Source organism: Pollicipes pollicipes, unplaced genomic scaffold (assembly GCF_011947565.3).
Source record: "Pollicipes pollicipes isolate AB1234 unplaced genomic scaffold, Ppol_2.1 Scaffold_2555;HRSCAF=2994_pilon_pilon_pilon, whole genome shotgun sequence".
Taxonomy (NCBI): domain Eukaryota; kingdom Metazoa; phylum Arthropoda; class Thecostraca; order Pollicipedomorpha; family Pollicipedidae; genus Pollicipes; species Pollicipes pollicipes.
In genome coordinates, this window is record NW_023596136.1 from 26,153,723 (window position 1) to 26,163,672 (window position 9,950).

Here is a 9,950-nt window from a genome sequence, read left to right on the forward strand (position 1 = left end):
CCTTATTTAGTCAGCCGCCGGGCTGGGGCCAGGTTCGCCTCAGTCTCCTCTAACTGGCTAGAAACAGCGCACGGGCGCGTGGGCCGCCGGCGTGCCGCCGCGTGTCGCGTGACCGGCCCTCACGCCGAGCGTGACCGCCTCACCGCCGTGACTGACCGCACCGTCCGCCTGTCCGCAGACAAGAACGAGTGCGAGCCGAACCCTGCCGTCACAACGGCTCGTGCGTGACGCCGTGCCGACTACGCGTGTGCGTGCCCGGAAACGCGCAAGGGCAAGCGCTGCCACCTGACCGACTCGCACTGCGATCTCACCACGTGCCTGAACGGCGGCACGTGCCGCGACCTGGGCTCCACGTTCCTCTGCCACTGCACGGATGACTGGGAGGGCACCGTCTGCCAGCTGCGCAAGAACCCCGCCTGCAGCACCAGCCCGTGCCTCAACGGTGCCACGTGCGTCAACCGGGCGACACGTACTCGTTGCATTTGCCGCGAGGGCTACGAGGGCCGCGCTCTGTTGAAGCACGGACATCAACGACTGCAACCCGCACCCGTGCTACAACGGCGGCAGCTGCGTGGACGGCATCAACTGGTTCAGCTGCGAGTGTCCGCGCGGCTTCCCTCGGTCCCGACTGTCGCATCAACGTGACGAGTGCGCCAGCAGCCCGTGCACGTTCGGTAGCACGTGCGTGGACGCCGTCGGCCGGCTACACGTGCATCTGCCCGCCTGGCAGGGCCGGCTCCCGCTGCTCGGAAGGTACGTGTGGCTTGTACGGGCCTGCTCCGTTTTCGAATTGGGGGCCACATGAAACGCTTTTTTAAGTGCCTGTGTGTTGTGACTTCCGGGATTGGGTTGTTTTCCTCATGACGCCGAGGAACGACGCCTGCGGATCGTTTTCGGCCACAATGGACCCGGCTTTGGGTGTGACATTGGTTTGGAGCGATGCTTCGGCTTGCCAGCGGTTCAGCAGCGCGAGCCTGCGTCGGAGAGCGCGAGCCGTGTGGCTGCCTGTACCGCCCTTGTGAAGACCCTCACATGGCACATGCTCTAACGCGGCTGCTCGCCGTGGCAGTGGTGGATGCGCCCGTATCGGGGGCCTCCTGCTTCTGGCGCGGCTCGCACTACTCGGACGCGACACGTGGCGGCACTCGTGCAACACGTGCCGCTGCCAGAACGGACTCGTCACGTGCACCAAGCTGTGGTGCGGCGCCGGCAACTGCATCGAGTCCATCAACGACGTGCTCACGCTGTCCGAGTGCGGCCCCAGCCAGGTGAGCACCCTGTCCTTCCGCCCCCATCCCCTCCCCCCGCCGTCTGCCGCCGACCGCCGCGGGACAGCCACGGAGCCGCGCTGGGCTGGGAGTGGCCCGGTCTGTCTCGGCGAGCATTACGCTGTCGGCGGTGGCAGCGGCGCCGTAATATTCATGAGCGAGACATTATGTCGCCTGCAAGTGCAGGGCTCGCCCGCCGGTCACCACTGTCGTCCGCGCCGCCTGCACGGACGCGATGCCTCCCAGGCGCCAAACCCCTTTCTCAGCTGCATACCAGCTTTACACCGTTGGACCGCTTACTTGTGCATTGAGAACACCTTTCACTGGGCACACGCTGGGCAGCTGTTCATTTAACGAGCCCCTCTACCAGCGGAGACACACGCTCGCACGAGCGGTCCCCGGGCTTTGTCTGGCGCCTCGCCGTCCGCGTCGCGTCGTGACCGACGTCTCCTCCGCGGCAGGTGTGCGTGCGCGCCCCGAGCGAGTCCTGCCTGGCGCCGCCGTGCGCGCCGCTTGGCGAGTGCCGCAAGCTCGGCGTCGGCAAGACCGTCGGGCCGCCCATCAGCCCGGCGCCCACCAGCTGCTGGCCCAACCAGGCGTTCCTCAGCAACTCGTGCGCCAAGCTGCGCGTGCGCTTCGACACGGCGCGGCTGGCGGTCGGCTCGACGGTCGAGTCGCTCTGCGGGCAGCTGCGCAGGCTGCTGGTCGACAGGCTGGCCGACTCGCTGACGGCCGAGGCGCTGGTCGTCATGTGCGACCTGGCGGCCGGCGAGGCCGCCACGCTGGCCGTGACGCTGGTGAGTCGTGACGCCGCGACGATGGCGGCGCAGATTGGCGCCGCAGATGGCGCCGGATAACGGGCGCAGGCGGCGGACGGGATCGCGTCTGGTCTTGGGCTGAGAGCGTTACGGGTGGAGTGCGGGGCTTCCACGAACGGCTGGGTGATCTGGACCGATCGGAAAACTGTGTGTTTTATGATCGCGTGATAGTTAGCGATCGGTATGCGGCGGGGATATCGTTGATGGATGGATTAAAGTGAGTTAGGCAGATTGCTCGCGTCTTGCTGGATATTTTGACGCACGGCAGGCTCAATTGGCTCTCTAATCTCATGTTCTTTGAAACAAGTGCTTGCAATTTATCCGCTCTATTTCCAGCCCAGTGCAGATATGTGATGATACAATGGGATGATCCACATTTTTGGCTCAGTGAGTAGCTCACACCCTGCACCCATGACGCTCTCGTCACTCTCTAACGTGCCCGCCTCCTCCGGCAGTCGACGCCTCGTTCTGCTGAGGTATCCGCCATCAGCCCGCTGGTGACGGAGACAGGCGCAGCGTCTCGGTGACCTGCTGAGCTCAGGGCACGGCTCGCTGCCGGTGGCCGCCGCCGTCACCGAGGTGCACACCGAGACGTCGGCGCGCGCCGAGCCGGCCGCCGGCGGACCGCTGCTCACCGTTGTGTGCACGCTGGTCGCCGTGCTGGTGCTGGCCGCCAGCCTGCTGCTGCTGGCCTGGCAGCAGCGGCGCCGCGCGCGCCGCCTGCGCGACGATGCGCTGCGCAAGGAGGAGAACTGCAACAACGTGCAGAACGAGAAGAACCTGCGGCGCTACCGAAACCGGCTAGACAGTGACGAGCCCGAGTGCCGCGCCGGCTGCACTAGCGACGCCTACCGGGACGGCTACAAGCTGAAGGAGCTTGACATGCCGTCGGGCGGCGCTGCAGCGGCTGCTGCGGCAAAACGCCGCGACTCGCTGGACTCGGTCGAGCTGCGGCTCGACTCGCCGCGAGCCGAGAAGCCGGCACTGTACAAGCCGGTGAACGTGAACAATCTGGCGCCGCCGCGGGGCGCCGGGCCCTCCAAGGAGATTAACAAGGAGATCCTGCGGGACGCGGCGCAACGGCAGCCGGCGCCGAGCAGAACGCTGAGCGAGGACTCACCAGAGCTGCACGAGGTGCTAGTGTGATGGCTGGCGCGCCGCCGGTCGGTCGGCGCGAGGGCGCCTGCGCGCCCCCACTGGACCAGTGCAATGCTCGGTGCGCAGGTGCGTTTTGTTTGCGTTTATCGTTTTTGGAAATCAGTTTACGAGCTTAATTGATAGTGATGTATATTTTATTGTTGACGATAATTTACTCTCTCGGTTTTACCAGTCAGGAGGAAACGCATTGGCCGGCTCGCTCGGTGCACGTGTTTTTCTGACCAATCTAATCTCAGTTGGGGCGGGGTTCATTTCATGCTGGTGCGCGTGCTCTGGCACGGGCCGTTGTGACTTGCGCGCCGCAGTTGCGCACACCAGCGCGATACCACTGCGCAGAGCTGTGATGATTTTATACACATTTCACATCCGTGTGACATATATCTCATTCGCCATCACTGTAAGATGTACGATAAGAACTGTGCGGCGGACTGGCGTTCGCTTCGATTCTCACTCGCGTTGCCATATGTGTGTTTCATGTGTTTGAGTGTATGTGATCTCTCGCCGCTGCTTCGTGTGGGGGGGGGGGGGGGAGGGGGCGGGGCTGGCTCATGTGGGAGGTGATGCAGGCTTTGGCCGTACACTCGGATATATTTGTATTATTCTCTGGAGCCTCGTTGGTTCTGAAGCGTTTGCCGAGTTGACTCTCCTCCCTGACCGTGTAGCCTTCAGTGCTCATTGTTCCGCCCTGTTTCGCAACAGAAAACCCAGTGGTGCTCTTTTAACAAGGTTTGTACCATTTTCATGAGGAAGTTTGGGTGAGGGACAGGGGTGGGGAGTGGCGGTCGACCGATCGAACTCCACCACGTCGAGGCAGCTCTCACGTGCAAGTCATCGACATTGCAACTATTTAATATTGGTGTAATTGTATACCGTACGTGCGCTGTACAGAGATGAATACACTTGTGAATTAGTCTGGGACGAATGGTACACTGATATACCTCAGTCATGATGAAATTACGTGGGAAAGAGACGAGACACATTTGAGCTGGAGGTATTGAGAATTGGATTACGTCTATGCGAGGATATTCATACCTTTCCGCCGTCCATTAAATCCATGTAATTTGTTCCCCGCTACCGCTCCACTTCTCAACTGCATCCAAATATTCTCACCGAGAGCGAGATCCGTGTCATTGTGAGATGGAAACAAGCCAGCATTCGCACAGCCGTGCACTTTAAACAGCAGCATTAATGCATTGCTTTTCCGGTATAAGTACAACAGATAACACCTTGACTCGAGGCGCGGTGAGCTGTTTGCTGATTTGAGATGGCAACGTACAGAAGCCAGTGATACAAAATGTGTGCTCAATATGCGGGGCTTCTCTGGGGATGACCATGTAAGCTGTGGCGTGCTATTGTCAGCTTTATTTTAAAAGCTTTTCATCAGTTGAAGTAAGACCCGCTCATACTACGTGACTCCCCAGTGGAACCTTTTAGACTCGATCGGTTTTCACGTTTTGTGTGTTTCCGAAGTGGTAATCTCACTCTGTTGTTACCGCAATGACATTGACTCAGTCAAATGCACACGGTAGTGGAAGAAATCGAGCATGACCCACAAACACTGCTAACGCCGCCGCTAAGGGCGCTGACCGGCCATCACAGAGAGCGTCTGTTTTGAGAACCCACCGCCAGACGGCGGTGGCCGAGCGCTGAGTTCATTCTCCCGCCACCAGAGCGATCCAGTGGCGAGCCGGCACCAGCACAATAGGTGGGTGCCGTATCTAACAGCTTAGGCTGAAGGAGTGATGTTCCTTCCAGAATGTTTGTTGTCTTTTTACGGAAGTCTGCGTACGTAATACCAGCATTATGTATTATGTTTGTAACACTGACATTCATGACATTAATGTTCCTGATATTAATGTGCGCCCGCCAACGTGACTAAAGACGAGCCAAGAAATACAAATACACACCGTGAGAAAGACAGAAAATAGCCCAGGGACTGAAACAAGGCCAGGTTAGACGCGCGAAATCAAAGGTGCATTTACACTTCTCTGTTTTTTTTATGGCAAGGGCGTGTTTTACCAGAATGTCTAGGCATTTACACGATTTATCACTTGTACTTATGGTTTCTAATGGTGTGTACATATCGTTTCCACATAGATCACATTTTTTTCAGATCGTGTTTGAGATGTAACCGTACAACTGTAATGCATGTACGAGTAGGATGTACCGTAAATTTACCAGCCCAAAACATTATTTCGATCTCCATTATTCCGACACATTGTATGACTGTCAACAGATTTGACGCAGCCAAAGGGGGGGGGGGGAGTGAGGAAGGGTGGGGGTGGGAGAAGGCTCACAGGGCTGTAGCCCTCAGAGTCCGCCAGGGTCGAGGCGATACTATCAGGATTGAGCGCGATTTTCCCGCCACGACACAGTAAAATATCGGCTCACAACAAGGTGATCAAGACGATTGTTTCGGCTTTTCATCTCATTGACTACCACATGGGCCGTGACCTGCCGCCCCATGGTAATTTAGTAATGAGCTTAGCGGATAGCCCAGTTAATATGCCCGGTGCCCAACTAAGGCAGCTATTTTCAGCATAAAATTTATATACGCAGTTTCGATTCGATCTGAAGACGCGGTCTGAGCTGGGGCCGTTGAGGATCGCAAGTCCGACACCTTACTTTTTCCGGACCTGGAGAAGAGGCGCAAAAAGCAGCCACAACAACGGAACAAGGCGACGTAATTTTTTTCGCACGCTTTTAATTCAATTGTTTTATACCCGGGGACATTTTGAAGTTAAGGTAGGTCAATGCACGGGCCGACGTCAGTCGGAGGCCAAAATATAAAAATAAGGACCTTCACAGCTTGCTGAGGTATGGACAGATCTGGTGAATACCATAGGAATGTCCCGTTATGTTTTAAATGTGCATTGACTGGTTTGGTTTCATCTTTAAGCATTTATGACTTGTTGGAAATGACTTTAAGCCAATATTTGGGCAGTGGCCGATTCCAGTGGTAGGAGCCAATTTTCAACATAAACACAAGACCTAAAAACTCTCAAAGTATTGCCGCTGAGTGACTGGGTTCGTATTTCCTGCATCATTGCCAATCAAACACATTCGTAATAGGCTCTGTGGCTTTTGATTCGTAAAGCGTCTTTAAATAACACATTCAGTAGGTACCTACCTTAAAAACAACTGAAATGAATTATGGACTCTTAACTCGGCACATGAATAAAATGCATTTTTTAAAGTGCATGTCGGTTGACCTAGCCAATGTCAATGAACAGACGGCGTTTAAAATGAAACGAGGAATAACACACGAGACACATTCAAAGAAACTCTGGCGCATGGCCAACAAAGAGGCAAGGGCAAGACACCGGTGAGACAAAAGGTTTATTAGATACACAGGTATAAAGATATATAAAAGGTTTTTCAGGCTAAAATTCGCAGGATTTCGAAAAAAATGGTATTTGCCCCCACAATAAATGTTATTACTGCGTGCTTGCAGAAATGGTGCTGAAAAATCCGCGGGGATTACGTGGTTTTATTCTCACGGTCCACTGACAAAGCTTACCCCACATACTCACAGCGCAAACCAGCTCCTTGCCCCGCGCACTCCCTCCCCATCACCCGCATTCTGGCATCCAGGCCCCTTACCACTCTCTCACCACACAAAGTCAAAACTTGGCATTGGTATTCTCAACCCTCGTTCACCCAGGGAAGTTTATCCTTTCTTTGGAATCTGTCAACGAAAAATATATAGTTGTCTTAAATGGAGTGTCCCACCTGCGAGACATGTTTCCAAAACGCACTGTAGTAAAATCTCAAGACATTCGTCTGACGATAGCGCTGGGAAGTGCCACTGTAGCACCGCCAGGAATAATAAAGATGCAAATCAGGATTATTTTCAGCTCCAAAATACGCTGTCAACGCCTTGTAACAGCCGCAGTACACTTCTTTCCTGCAACTGTCCGAATCCCCGTCGTCGTGATAACCGCCATGGCACCTCCACTGATATGAGAATAAAAGAACGTCTGTGATTGGCTCAGCGGGCGGCAAGGGCCTGTTACTGGAAAGCGCATGTTTGAAGTTTGAACCAGTGCATTGCTATGAACGATGTGATACTCCCATTTCCGAGGCCCGAGTGCACATCAAAAAGAGCCGCTGTGGTAAGTGCCGTAGGGAAGAAATCAAAGCCATAGTATAACGTTTCATTGAATTCTCGGGACAGTAGCTTCATGTTCGCATATGTTTTTGTTAAAACAGTGTTTGAAGCTTTCGCAGCGCTTATTATACGATATACACATGCTGAAAAATTAGTGTATTGCAAACAATTTTGTTGCAAAATCGCAACACACACGTTGGGAAAAGCAAACCAAGTTAAATTAATTGCTGTTTCGGTGGCAGGCACGACGTCCAATGAGATTTCTTCCGCAAGGACCGGCTACTTCAAATTCAAATTATGTGCTGTTTAGAAGGATTTCGAAAAAAAACAAGTATTACTGATGAAATCGCACGCATCTGATCTAACAATAAGCGAAACATACAAAAAGGTGGCATATTTCCTTCAAGCATGAGCGTCCGCCGCCTCAGAGAAAAAAGACAATGCCGAGCATTGCAGTCTCCACGGGCCGCGAGGCGTTGACCTTGAAGCAACGTAAGGCGGCGGTCAGTGGGCGGGCGAGAATGACCACCTACCAGCAAAAAATACTTCCAACTCGTTACGAAATCAATCGATATACGCGTAGAAGTTGTCCTGTGTGGTTTTACCTACATGATTTTCAGATAGACACTCGGGACGGATTACCATTCACAGGACCACGAACTCGTGTCGCAATGACGTAAGCTATCTCGCTCGTGTTGTGGCAACCGATTATTCCGTGCAGAGAACGTTAAATTCGGAATTGCACAGGTGCATGTAATATGTTATGGTCAGGATCTGGAGGACATACCGTCCCATCTCGGGGTACCTGGCGGCTACCTTTCAGGCGATGCGGGAACAGCGACCCCACTGGTCCCCTTCCCGCATGTGACAGGCCCTCTGACCAGGACATCTGGCAACGGATCGACGCAGGGGTACTCAAGGATGCAAAAAGATCTCTTACTGGCGCAGGGAGCTCATCATCGGTCCCTGGTTGACAAGGTGCAGTGGACCCCTCATTCCGTATTTGCGCTTCTGACTGACACAGGGCCTGTCTCATTGTGGTTGTGAGCTCTTGCGTCCTCATTTCTTTTACCTGCTTTCATTGTCAAGAGGACACCGATCAGCACAAGAGACCCTTTGACATTCAAGGTCTCATCCCTGTCCCTGTTCAGCGAAAGGTGCCCCTGGCCGATTTGAAGCTCATTGCCACTACAGGGTCCCCTGTCAGACACTGTAGGGTCTTTTCAGGGTCCCGACCAAAGGAACAGGCCTCCTGATTGACTTCGGTCTTACCCCTGCTTGACAAAGGGGCCTCAGGGCACAGACCGGCACGGAACCGGCCGTTCAGCGTTGTTGGTCTCAGCCAGCTGACTGACATAGAGGCCCTTACTGTCTCGGGGTGCCCCCGATGGGTTCAAAAGGTACCAACGTTGTAGCATTCCTGTCTGTATGAGTTTTTGTTGCAACATTGATGTCGCAGAATCCTGTGAAAGGTTGGAGTGCAGCCGAGCATTCGCATAGTTCTTTCCTAGCCAAGTTACGCCAAGGTTGTTATAGTTGTTTCTTGTCCAATTTACGCCAAGGTTGTTACCTCAATTGACGGTAGCCGACCGAAAGTACTGGTGTAGCTAAATGCAGGCCATGATCTCTTATGTCTGAAGTAATTTATGCCAAGCACAAAGAAACATTCAGTGCCTGATTACCGGTCAGCCTGTACGCACTTTTTGTTTTATGCTGAGATGAGGTTGAGAATTGAGATGCATGCGCTACCAGCTTTGTGTTTAAATGAGGCAACAAAGCTCAATGAAATTTCACGGCGTATATTTTGGAAACGCTCTTTGCGACTTGCTGCCGAAGTTGTGGAATCACTGTCAGTCAGATAAACGCAATAAGTGGACATTGCAAAGACCAGCGCGAACCTTACCCATGATTTTGAGAGCTCAACTTCGTTTACGCATACCGTCGTGTTGCGTCCGCAAGTCAACACCCCGTCTACCAGCACAATGGACTCACCTGCGCCCGGGAACAGTGCGTCCAGTCCGGCACCTGAGACTTGGACGTCGTGTACTGCCCCTCTTTGAGGAAAAGGTGCCAAAGATCGTTGATTTGATGATGGGCCACCTCTTCACCACAGAACCCATCATAAGATGCTCCACCTGTCTGCCGGTACAAGTGTTCACTTTCTTTGGAATTATTTTAGAGGTGATTAATCGTCCGTGTGTTACATTCAGGGAATTACCCTTTCGGGGTGCCCACAACGCACGCGTGGAGTCGCATACCGGTGTTAGTTTACGTTGCAATGCTGAACAGATTTTGTCCTTCCCCCGGATATGTTCTACCTCTCGCACTATGCTGTTTGTTGAAAGTTTGAGGCTGTTGGTTTCCGTGTCATTGGCGTTAAAGGCCTTTGGTTTTTACAAAGGGCGTTTAACTTTGCTGTCCCATTCAAATAACACTACGTCCTGTTAAAACAGGTCGTGCCCGTCTCTTGAACACATTACATTTCAACTAGCAAGGTATTTTGAAAGTGTTGTTGAAATCTAAATCTGTTGAAGCTGGCCATGTGGTTGATGATACTGTTACCGCTGTTAAATTTTAAAGGTCCTGATTGCCGGG

The 9,950-nt window shown here is 53.6% G+C and overlaps 1 long non-coding RNA gene across 1 annotated transcript; it reads left to right on the forward strand.

The window, feature by feature from the left end:
- Positions 1–678: 678 nt before the first annotated feature.
- On the forward strand, positions 679–2,036 carry LOC119107993 (uncharacterized). Its single transcript, XR_005095293.1, has 3 exons — positions 679–753; positions 1,070–1,268; positions 1,730–2,036. It is a non-coding gene; the product is annotated as an uncharacterized LOC119107993 (long non-coding RNA).
- Positions 2,037–9,950: the final 7,914 nt, after the last annotated feature.